Source organism: Akebia trifoliata, chromosome 11 (assembly GCF_017979445.1).
Source record: "Akebia trifoliata isolate Shusen 1 chromosome 11, ASM1797944v1, whole genome shotgun sequence".
NCBI lineage: Eukaryota > Viridiplantae > Streptophyta > Magnoliopsida > Ranunculales > Lardizabalaceae > Akebia > Akebia trifoliata.
In genome coordinates this window covers 48,966,144-48,978,921 of record NC_141385.1, presented here as the reverse complement: position 1 = coordinate 48,978,921, position 12,778 = coordinate 48,966,144, and the positions used below count along the sequence as shown (strand labels likewise).

General features: G+C 32.7%; 2 long non-coding RNA genes and 1 pseudogene across 7 annotated transcripts; 2 read left to right on the top strand and 1 right to left on the bottom strand.

Moving 5' to 3' along the window:
- Window positions 1-633: 633 nt before the first annotated feature.
- On the top strand, window positions 634-5,891 carry LOC147392347 (uncharacterized). Of its 6 annotated transcripts, none has more exons than XR_015182987.1 (8): window positions 634-1,231; window positions 2,717-2,823; window positions 3,000-4,168; window positions 4,272-4,366; window positions 4,935-5,051; window positions 5,145-5,194; window positions 5,292-5,378; window positions 5,522-5,891. It is a non-coding gene; the product is annotated as an uncharacterized LOC147392347 (long non-coding RNA). The 6 variants fall into 6 exon arrangements; XR_015182986.1 differs by having other exon boundaries at window positions 5,275-5,378; XR_015182988.1 differs by having other exon boundaries at window positions 2,781-2,823; window positions 3,000-3,069; window positions 4,935-5,194; window positions 5,275-5,378.
- A 4-nt stretch (window positions 5,892-5,895) lies between these two features.
- On the top strand, window positions 5,896-7,024 carry LOC147392346 (uncharacterized). The gene is made up of 2 exons (XR_015182989.1): window positions 5,896-5,996; window positions 6,707-7,024. It is a non-coding gene; the product is annotated as an uncharacterized LOC147392346 (long non-coding RNA).
- Window positions 7,025-8,910: 1,886 nt separating this feature from the next.
- LOC147392345 (putative LRR receptor-like serine/threonine-protein kinase At1g07650 pseudogene) lies at window positions 8,911-9,518 on the bottom strand (annotated as a pseudogene).
- Between the last annotated feature and the right edge of the window lie 3,260 nt (window positions 9,519-12,778).

Sequence of the window (12,778 nt, the reverse complement as noted above, 5' to 3'; positions counted from 1 at the left end):
AGATAAACATTACAAAAGAATGATCTCTATCTTAAGAGATCTTAACCAATCTTATCTAACAATCAAGTAGCGGATAACTTAACAAATGACTCTTTGGTCTACTGCTTATCAGGGACTCTATATCCACTTTGGTATCTCGCTTAATAAGGACTTAATCTTTTTTTATTTCATTAACATTCTCTTTTCTCCTTTTTCAGTTTCTACTAATCAAAAGTTATGTTTTATTGCAATTTTAATATCACAAAGTCTAAATAATCTTTTTTTCATAAATTTCCTTAAAAAAAGAATTAATTTGTAGGGTATTTTAGTAACACCCCTATGAAATAGGCCGAATTAGTGTTACACCCTTTCCCGAAAATGCAAGATGGGGTCTACTCAATAAACATTTGCTGACCTGGTCAAACTGTTACTAACATTTATTCTAGTGATGTTTTTACAGTGTGAATACCCAAATTACCCTTGTACCATTTAAATTATTAAAATGCCATTGTTTTAATTGAAAATTCTAATCAAATCTTAACCGTTGAATTATAATATTTCACACCATTGGATTAAAAGACAACCCAACTTCATCTTTTTGAAGAAGATGAAGATGAAGATGAAATTAGGCTTTTACCATATCTCACTACACTACGTGAAAATCCTCAATTTATCTAAAAAAATTTGTTGGGCTTGGCCCGTCAAATTTTAAACCCAAAACTCCGCGGCCTTTGGTCCACGTTTTTCGACAATCACTCTCACTCTCTGCCTCTCTCTCTCTCACTGTTTCTCTTTCTCTCTGCCTCTCTCTCATAGTCGATCGATCGACCTCTCACTCTCTGCCTCACTCTCTCACTGTTTATCTCTCTCTCTCTCACTCAATCGATCGACCTCTCCATTGAAGGTGAAGCACAATTCTTCTCGATGGAAACTTTGCGAAGAACTCTTTATCTCCATTGTTGACGAAGTTGCATCTCTTTCGATTGCACATCTCGAAATCGAACGGATTTCAATCATAGCCACGCGAAGAAATCTCTATCTCCATTTCAAACGAAGTCGAATTTCTTTATAGTTGATCCGAACACTCCTCCATCACTAACTTCCCTTCGAATTTCTTTATAGAAATCTCTATGTTCTTGGATTCTCTGCTAATCGAGGATCGAAAGCTTGAATTTCACATCATTTGAGATCAGGTATGGCAGATTCATGACGATTTGTCTGGAAAAATTGAATTTCACATCTAATCCTCAAGGTATGTTCGAAATCTCTTTTTTCCTATTTGATTCATGTCTTCTAGGGTTTGTATCGTATAAATCGGATTGAGTTTCATTGAATTTTAGTAGAAAAATAGTTGAAATTTAGGTTTTGTAGGATTTTCTTATTTCAGATCTCAGTTTTGTATGATTCACGTTTTAGATTAGTTAAAAAACATTATTAAATAAAATTATGCCAAATTAGAGACTTAGAAAACGGATTGCCACTAAACTCAAAAATTTGGATCCTGTATATATTGTCACAATGGCCCAAATGATACCTCAATCATTCAAGTTTAAAATACAATAAAAGAATTTACTAATGAAAGACTTCGAAAATGGAAGGGCACAGAATTCTACATTATCCATAATAAAAAAGTATCTTTTTGATATTTCAGAGTTCTTTGAATTTTGTGCTCTAAGATATATCCTTACCATTAGATTTTGTGTTTCAACAGTCAGGATTATGTGATTCTTAGAGTTTTGTTTTCTTGTTTCCATGGATCCCAAATCATCTCTCATTTTGGGGTGCAAATAGCAGCTCTCATTTTTTATCCTACACTTGTGGGGAGTGGGGGTAGCTTAAGGTTGTAGGTGCTTTAGTTTTTAGTCTTGTATCGGAAACCTATAAGAAAGGTGAAGAAAGTTCTGATGTATAAAAAAAGTATTGAAGAGAAGGTTTAAAACATACTTACATGGACAATGTCAATGGATGATCAAGAAGGTCCATGGCCTATGTTAGCGACCTCCATTGCACTTTGGAGGGGTGCTCTAGAACTAATATTTCACCAATTCGTTTGAAATATGAAGTCTTATATGTACTAATGCATTCAGGATCAGTATTTCTTGACATCAACAACGTTTATCAGTGATGTTTACTCTTTGAATGGATACTTCCTTTATTAACATGACATCCCACAAACCTGGGTAGTTTGCTTCTGAGGGAGTGAGTGCTGATATTTTTTTTTTTTTTTTTTTTGTATTGAAATGAAAATCTAGAGTTTTATTTGTTTGTTATCTTAATTTTGTATTATAATTTTTTTCTACAATTTTGGAGTGATTTTTAAGTTTGATACTATGATAGTTTGTGGAGTTATTTATGTTGATAGGTTGCATTTGTTCTTATATATTGGTATCCTATACTTTGATATTTATCTTGCAGATTTTAATTTACATAGTAATAGTTGGTGTTTAAATTTTTTTATATTGTATATATGTACATGATACCTAATAAGATTTTGAGGAGTTTGTGCTAGAAACAATGCTTTGGCAAAGTCATTTTGTAGTTATTTTTATTCAAATAAAAGAGAATTGTTAATAATTTTTTCTCCATTTTTTTACAAGATCGATATGACCGTCCATAAGACATATTGCACTATATCTTAAAAGATAATTGTCAACACTCGATTACTAAGATAATAAGATATATTGCACTATATAGTGCTTGATGTTTAGACATAAAACATTGATTTGTACATATGAAGGTGTGATACTGGGTATGTTTTTTGGAGAAGTTATGAGCAACTAAGAAATTAGAAGTGCTGTCAGGTTTCTGGATCTCGGTGCTGATGCTGGCTGGGAGTTACTCCAGGTGAGCCCATAACCTGCAATTTATAATTATTAATATTTCTCCCATGCTACAACTCGTTTACTATTTATAGGACAACTCAACTACCCATCTACTTGACCATACAGTTCAATGCCCTACAATGCTGAAACAGTTTATTATTGTTTAGTTCTTTAACGTTAATTGTGCTCTTGGACCAGGCAATGCTGAATCCTGACTTCCGTAAACAGCCAATTGCAGAAGCTGTATTGAATCATCGGTTCATGACTGGTACTGTTCTATGAATGTCTCGGGCTGAAATCTGAAAATTTAAGATAATTTTTCTTTTAATTACCACATATAATTCAGTAAAAAAGGTTTATGCTTCGTTTGCCCGTAGAATGAAGTTCTTATATTGTCATTCTTAAGTGTAAAGGGTCCATCTGTCTCCCCTTTTAGTAAATAGAAGTTTAGTCTATAAAGCTTCACTCAATATACTTTGTCTTTGATTCTATTTATTCTAAAACCTTTGGACTCCAAAACATCTCTCCAGAGTTCTATTGTTATGTTGACTCCTTTCATATTATCATCTCTTACCCTAAAGTGAGATTCTATTGGTACACCAACTTTTACTTTAACACACCAATAAACTTTTACTTGGTGTGTTATAAGTAAAAGTTGGTGTGCTAATATATGCTCTCTTAGAGAAGTTAGGCATACACTTAAAGGAGATACCTGTTGTAAATAAATTATAATTGAAAATTTATTAGTCAACTTATGATTTGTTCAAAGTGGCAATTTAAATTGATACATTTGGTAGGCAGTGAGTCGTATTCTAGAGGTAGCATTTTATAGAGAGAAGGTCATTCCCTGCCATTTGAAGCCAGTGGAAAGGCAATCTAGGATCTTCAAAGACAAAGTGACTCGTGAAGGCATATAAGAAAGTCAAAATTTTCATGATGCCCTAAGGGGAGAGTACTTTTTTGCTTTCAAATCAATATCACGTCACGCATGCGTGCACACACAAATGCCTGATTATCTGCCACCTTCATATTAGCTTAGATTCTTATCCAAAGGCGAACATGCTTGCCACTGCCCAGGTTTTACATTTCTATCTACTTGTTTTTGTCTGTTTGTTTATTATTATTATTATTATTATTATTATTATTTCGAGTATTTTGAATGAAACTTAATTTCTTATATAGTACATCGGACATTTTGAATTGTCATGATAATATGACTCCCCCACGTGGCATACTAAAAAATACTCTCCTGACGTGGCATGTGCTAGCACATGCCACATCAGGAGAGTATTTTGAGTATGCCACATGTGGAAGTCAGAAAATCATTACTTTTGTGAATTACATCTGCCTCTACATCTTATGTGAATGTGAGCAACAAGTATTGTTCAAAGCTTCCTTTCATCTTGCTTTGTACGGTTTAGAATCTCTTTTGCGGTAATGAAGAATTTTTTCCCCTTTTTTTGTTTGCAGAAAGCCCAAATTTTTTACAACATTTCCTGGGCACAAGGCAGTTGTCAATTGCACCCAACCCAATGGGTTCCAAGCGCTAATGATTCATTCAAAAGGTACAATTATGCCTCATTCAAAGGCAGTTGTAGTAGTTTGGTTCACTTTAGTTTTTTTCTGAGAGTTGCGATTCAAAATTGTGTTATGTTCTTACAACAACATACAGTGTCTACGTGGCACCTATTTCAATTGGAGACTAAACACATTCAGTTGTGTGCCTTGTAGAAAACGGTTTGTTCAGGACCGTGTTTTAAACTCCAACAAAAACATGACGCATAGACACACCATTCCTATTCTATAGGGATTGGACATCTTACATGATCCTGATTCTTTTTCTAAAGCATCATGTTTAGAAAATAAGAATTGAAAAGAATCAAAACTGGTAAAATATGATGATTCCAGTTCTAGATGTCCTTGTTTTGGGTTGTTGTTTTTATTACAAAATTGAACCTTGGAAACTGTTTGGGGTACAATAGCCCCAAAGGCTATTATTTGGGACCGATTTCATGATATAATGTGTGGGTGTTTGGGGCCGATTATGTCTGTTTTCATATGTATATTTTGCATTAGTCCTATGTAATATTAACTTCTCTGTTTTAATTTATTTATGAATATTTGCAATTTCAGATAAAGAAAAGAAGATGCACTAGAAAAGGTTTGCAAAGCAAAGTAGTGAGTGATAATGAGGTCATAAAGATGCTTCTTCGAATCTATCATAGCTTTCTAAAGGAGATGAGAAGAAAGGTGACATTAAACTGTCTACAAATGTGATTGGAAGTCCAATTGAAGACCATCAATTTAAGTCATTGAAAGAGGTGAAATTTTACGTGAAAACAGGAATTCATCCATTCAAGGGGAAGAAAAAGAATGCTAAAGCTAACATTGTGGTGAGCTGAAGAATAACTCTTTATTTTTTATCAGATCCATCAAGAATTTGCTCCTTTTATGGTTTCTAACTGGCATGCAGTAGTGTTTCCTTTACAGTCTTTGGATAACTCTAAGCCTTGTGAAGCAAATAGCTTGAGTCGGTCCTTTAGATACAACATGTATGAAAATGATGATGCTGAAGAGGTATCTAATACCACATACACTTGAACGAGCTGATTTATTGAATGCATTCTTTTGGTTTGATAAATGTGTAGCTTATGTATTATTGTTATGTGGAGGTAATAAAAAAATCAGAAAAATTGAAGAGTTCTATTTCTATTTTGTAGGATATTGTGCTTATCTTGATGTGGAGAATGCAATGGATCCATCACTTGTAGAGTCAATAGGTGTAGACACTGAAAATCTGCTTATTTCATGGTGTCAGATTCTGCTGAAAATTTATTAAGTATTGTTGATACCCTGGCTAGAAGTGGACTATAGCGGTTATTGTGGTTGATAGTGTAAGTGATTTCTTTCTCTATATTAATATGATTACAGATATTCTATGGCTTTTTTGTACTTAAACAATTGGTAACATATCATTTACTATGTCCTTTCATGAAGCCTTTTTCATTATCTAATGCTCAAGTTTTTTTTTACATATGGACTAATGAATGAGAATAAGTTTAATATTTCTTTTCCTTTAATGTATTGCCTACCCATTTTAAAGATGCAGATGGAAGGACTGCACTTGATAGAGCTGCCAACTATGAAATCAAAGAATTTATCGTGGAGTTTTCAGTTCAGAAAGCTTGACTTAAGGTTATTAATGTTTTAGTTTCCTTATTTTCATAATATTTTTTTTTTCATTTCTTCCTTGGTAGTGTAACATATACATGTATTTTTGCTGAGATGTAGTTGATGCTTCTCCCATATTATTTGGTAAAGTCATAATTTTCAGCTTGCCCCATAATGTGATGTTATAGTGTAATATAACCCAGGTTTAAAAGGGTCTGTTTGATTGGTGTTACCTCATGGGGTTGGGACTTATGAGTCTCCCTACTAAATTTGTGTTAAATCTATTTTAGGGTATGTCTCGCTTATCAATCTTAGCTAGCATCTCATCCTTATGAGTGTCCTTACATGGTTCTACCTATCTTAAAAATCTTAGTTTCTAAGGTGGTCTGATACTGAATTTATTCCTTCTCTAGTTTCTTTGCCAACACTAATCTTCTATAGTTGTAATTATATTCTCAATTTTTATAGGTTTTAATTTATTCACAGTTTAGTTGACTATAAAACCACAATGCATGCATACTAATAATCTTTGTTCAGAATATGGATATTGTTGTTTTTGAACCACAAACTATAGTTGTAAGAGCATAAATAGCCTATTGCATGATTTGCAATTACTTTGTACTAAGGCTGTCAATGGGTTGGAATTTGGCCTGGCCTGTCATTACAGAACGAAATGAGAAAGCCCTAATGTTAATATGATATTTTGCTTTGTCACTTCTTGTCTTGTCCAATAGGGAAAAGAGATGTTAAAGTGAAAGCCTTGGAAGCTGTTGAGGCTGCAAAACGTATTGAAGAGAAGAAGGATAATGATCGGAAAATGAAGAAAGAGGCAACAAAGATGGAGAGAGCAAAACTCAAGCAAGAAAAAAGTTAAACAGTTGGAGTTGCGGCGAAAAAAAAAAAAAAAAAAAGAAGGAAAAAAGAAGCGGATGTGGCAGCGAGGAACATGCAGTAACAATAGTGACATCTTTTATAGGATGAGAGATAAGGTCAAAGAAAAGAGTTGCACAATGAAGAAGGAAAACATCGTAGAACAGAGAAAGGAAGAGAAATGCTGACTGTGGGAAAATGACAAAGACTGACACTAGGATTGCCATGGATTCAGCAATTGATGCCAGAGAAGCAAGCAATGTTTGAGAAGATTTTGAAGAGTTTCCTGATATTGAAAAGGTGCAAGTCTAGAACAGTGACAATGTAGGGGAAATACAAACCTTGAGGAAAATAAGAGGACACGATAGAGCAGAGAGAGCCAGAAGAGATTAAAGACATCACGGCCTTTTGTTTTTTATTATGTTTTATTTCTAAGTAATTATATATGTGACACAATTTCATATTTAGTGCCCAATTGCTTCCATTAGAGCTTGTTTAGTAATGAAATTTCAATATATAATATGAATTTTAAGTTGTTTAGTTTAATTTGGAGCTTGTTTTATGATTTTTGTTTTGTTTTTTTTTATGTTTTTCTAATTTTTTTTTTATTATTTCGTTTATTGTGATTGGTGAATTAGAGGACCGTTCTATTGTTTGTTAAACCTCCATATCCGACGGTCATATTCTTTGGATTTTTTTTTAAATTTTTTTTATAGCTTATTCTCCAATAATTTGATAGTTCAGGGCCGTCAAAAAAAAAATTCTACAAGAAAATATTTGACGGGCATATTTGACAGAACGGTCCGTCAAATTTCTGAAAATTTGACGGGCCAAGACCGTCAAATATGGGCTTTTTTCACATAGTGCTAGTTAGGATTTATATTTGTTATAATGTTCTCAAGAGTATTAGGTTTCTAATCCTTAAACTCATTACTTTAAAACCCTATCATTAGCATCTTCGAATTTGATTTCGATTTTAGGATAGATTTTGATTAATCAAGTTACAAATCTCATGTTTCATGGAATGGGTGGAGGTTTGAACTCTTATGTGAGCTGTTTTTAACTATTTAGTCCTCAAAAAATAAGTTCCCGTGAAAAAACATTGGTTGTACGTTCTTTACTGTGCACATAGAGGGAGGGCAGGAGGAATTAACATCTATACATATATATAGGAGAGGGATATTACTTATTTTATTTTCTTCATTGTTTCATATTTTTTTCACAATTTTTTATTTTATTCTTTTTTTTTTTTTTTCAGTGTAATATTGGTCAAAGAATGCCTTTGGGATGAGATGAAAATGATGAGATTGTGATGAACACGTTGATGTTAAGTTGAAAAATATGAAATTGAATTGAAAATAATGAGAAGGGGTTAAAAACGATGAGACTAAATTTCAAAATAACAAAAGTTTAAGTTTAGATCAATGAAAAATTGGTCAAAAAAGGGTATTCAAGGTTATTGTTTTTAGAATGATTAGATCGAATACAGTTGAGTTATTTGATTGAAGGATATTTTCGTAATTTCAACACATAAAGGTATTTTTGAGATTTTACTATCGCTATTAACTAATTATTGTTTTTGTTAATGGTTTGACCGGATCAACAAAAGTCAAGGGATAGACCTCATCTTGCATTTTTCAAGGGGGAATACTAACATAGCCCATTTCACATGGGGTTTTAATAAATTACCCTAATATTTATATTATAATTATATGCTATAGATAAGTAAAAAATTCCACTCCTTGAATTGAGTGGAACTCTAAAATAAAAGTAAAAAATGCAGGGAAAAATAAAACACAATCCTTAAGAATATTTGGACTAAATAAAAAATAAATGGAAAAATTTTAAACTAACAAGTACACCATGGTAAGAAAGCCACGATAGCCCATGTTTTAGAATTGGTGTGAACTTCATAGGGAGAGATCAAAATGTTCAAAACCGCAAGCATCCTATGTATCTTTCATTCAAATAAAAGCTTGGTTTTCATAAACTTACATTCATGTTGAGCAACAATCATCATAATGAAAAGGATAAATACATCCATGTGTGTGTACACACACACATTGCTCTATTCTTTGGTCGATGGGGAAGGCGTCCACTGACCATCTAACATACTCTGAGTCTGACTCTCATTCATTCTGGGACTTTGGATTTGTTGAAAATAGTTTCTGATGGCATCAAATTTTGAATTATCACAAGTGATACTTCGATCAGAAACTAATTCTTGAACAACAGTTCTACCTTCGAGCATGCTCACCACCGCAGACACTGTAGGGCAAAGTATGGAAGATGCAGTAGTACATAAGAGAGCCACATTAATCATCCCCAAGACCTCTTCCTTGTTGAATTCAGATCCCAAATGCGGATCCACCAACTCAATTAAATTTGCTCTCCTTGAGAACCAATGCCTAAAACGCCATCCAAAAAAGAAAAAGAAAAAAAGGACATCAATTGTACAATCATGCAAAGCTCATTAACTATAAGCAAAAAAATAAAAATAAAATAACAATAGGATTATAAATCTAAATTACCCAATCGAGTAGATAAATGTCATCTTCTATATGACCTATGACTTGTATTGCTCCTCCCACTAACAATTTCCAAGACAACAACTCCAAAACTGTAGACATCTGCTTTGTCGGTTAGGTAGCCTCTCAACACATACTCTGGTGCCATATATCCACTAAAAAAATCAAGATTATCACGTATTACATTTGGTGTGCTTGAGTTCAGACCTAGTCATAATAGTTATAATATGAGTCTCTCTACCAATCAAATTATCACATCTATGCTAGTAACACTGAGTTATTATGCTTTCATCTATTGAAAATTCAACTGTGGCTTTGCATAATGGGTCAAAGTTCCATAAAGATGGAGATACTTGAGGATGTAGCCCATCGAATTAGAGTTGGAAGTCTAAAGCGTAGCAAAAGATCAAAAAAGAAAATTAGAAATCTATGCATTCATGAAAATGTAGTAGTAGTCCTAATAGGCGATGAACTAAGAGAAATACGGTTGAGATGGTCTGGTTAGGTGCAATGAAGATCTATAACATCCCTGGTAAGAAGGATTTTTCAAATTCATCATCATCATAAAAGCTTAAGATTAATCTACTTTAATCTTCAAATCTTACATAAGATAGGGTTTTTTATAGTAAAAGATGATGAGAATTTTAATTTTGATAAAAAAAAATAGGATTTTGTACAAGTGATTTAGGTGATGCTCAAAACAATGGATGGAAGATGAAGTTAAATAAATAAAAATTAATTTTCTAAGAGGTAGGAGAGTTTGAAGATATTTATTTTAGTAAGAAAATTTATGATTTTTTTTATTGCAAATTGAAAATGACGATATCTAGAATTTTTTTTTTTTTTTTTTCAGTTTAGATGAGGAAGAAAAAAAACAACAAGGTCAAAAGGGGCATGTCAAAGTTTGAAATCCAGGGATATCTAAAATATCCATCAAATTAATATAGGGACGCCTCAATCGTCCAAAAAATTTAAAAGGGAGGGGATCAGCAAGGTTAAAGGGGGCATGCCATCAGTTTAATGACAGGTGGGGGTATTTCAAATAAATATTCATCAATCCCTATGGTGGTGGTGGTGAAAAAAATTAAATAGAAGGGAAGGGAAGGGGGGGGGGGGGGGGTGTATGATGCATGGGTAATCTCAAATTATCATCAAATTTTAAGGGTCTCTGAAATGGTCAAAATATTGAGTGGGCTCCGCCTCTGATCCTACTCAAAAGTACTGATTCCATGACAATGATGTGCAAGCAAAAACGGAGCCAGGATTTTGCTCGGATTGGAGCAACTAAGAGTAAAAAAATTTTGTGAGAATAACTAAAAGTGAAAAAAATAATTGTGTGGGGCCAACAAAAGAATGAAAAAAAATTGTGGGGTACAATAGTGGCAGATTTTTTATCGTTAAAATCTGTCCTAATAACTATTAATCCATGGACTTTGAATGACATGTAATGGAATCAGATATTATTTCCGTCAACTAATATGATACTTTACAAAGGTGGTTTCCACATCCATCCCTGAGTTATCAAACAGATAACGAACAAGAATTATTTTAAAGTACACAAAAGTCATTCTTGAATTTTATATAATTCACGATTGGTCAATTGCAAGACAATGCATGTATGGAGAGCTTCTCAAACATGAGTATTTTTTTTATAAATTGAGGTTAATATATGGAATGTCTTGTGATTGGTTCATAGGAATTCGATTGATTATTTTAATTGATTGATTGTTTCATGCACAAATTTTATTTTATTTTTGGATTCTTTTTAGAAATGTTCCCTCGTTTTCAAATTCACTACATAACCCTTGACCTTGGCCTTCTTAAGATATTGGTAGAAAATTATATTACTGCCCTCATCTCAATCTCTAGAAAACCCCCTTCCATTTTTTTCTTCCTGAACGCATCATGTTCGTCTTTTAGGATAAATTATTTTTTCTACCCTCTAATAGATCCAAAGATCATATTTCTCCACCAACCTCCAAATCTTAAAAGAATAAGATAGGATTTTTGAAAATTAGAAAATAGATTTTTGAAACAAAATCAAAGATTATTTACTAGAGGTTAAAATAGGTTAAAAACTATTTTTCATAGAGGTTGAAGTACTGTTTAAAAATCAGACCAAATTGGTCTGATTATGTCTAATCGATTTTTTTAATAAAATCAGTTCAATTAATGACTTATAGGCTTTTGTGAATTTTATATTTTATAAAAATAAGTGACACTAATTAAAAAAAAAAATGTGTATATATATTTATTTTTGTAACTAAAAATTGATCCAATAAGATTCAACCATGGTCCGATTAATTTAAAAAAAAAAAAACAGCTCAATCATTGATTTAGTTTTTAAAACATTGGGTTGAAGAGGACTAATTTTTGGGTGAATTACCATTTTGTGAGCTGAAAATGAGGTATTTACAACTCCAGCTCACTGTTGGTTTTAATTATCAAAACGTAAATATTCAGAACGATAACGAATTTGATGTTTTATTGTTTACGTTTTAGAAATTAAAATGAACAGTGAGTAAGAAACGTAAATTTGTCAAAAGTTAGAGCACTTTTTTCTTAAGTGTTCCTAATTTTTAGAAGAAAAAGCAAAGAGTTTTGGTAATTTTCTTTGTTATAAAACTACAAATGTCATGATATGAGAAAGCAAGAATTTCAGTCAATATCATTAGGGAGAAAAGTCCAGGAAAGTTTTTCCTCACAGACAACTTTCGGCGGTCAATTCTGTCCAATGAACGATACCATGTGGAGAAGACCTTATCTTACTTAACTACGCTTTCAAACATTTAAAAATATCTTGACCCTTCCAACGAAAATCATTCAAACTCTTGAAATAACATGTCTCATCTTTTACTACCACATGTCATGTAAGTCACATTAGGGAAAGAAAGACCACTTATCCAAGTGGTAAGACCTTGTGGAGGTTGTTCCCAAGGTCGTAGGTTTAAAACCCTTTTTAAACTAACTAGTAACCCCACCAAGCAAAATAAAATAGAAATGTATGTGAAATTGGCGATGTCCCACGTTTCTGCATCATCATCCTGGCCTATATCATGACCATTAAATAATATTTTTTGAGATCTATGATATAAGAATCTATAGATATTTGTGAATAAGTATATCGTGAAGATGAGACATTGTGAGTATTTGTGAGTAAATAACAACTCGAAATGAGATATTATTTTCTTGAAGAATGAAATGCAAAGATAACTTTTCACCAATATGATGGGAAAAAAATTATTAGGACTTTTTTAGCCTCAACCACTAATGAGGCTCCCCATTAAACAAACGGTTGAGATGAAAGGGAAAAAAAACCACATATTTCGTAGGGATTAGTATCGATCTTTTGGCGATTACTACATTTTTTTGGGAATGCCTAACAACTCAGTCATCTATTTCATAGAG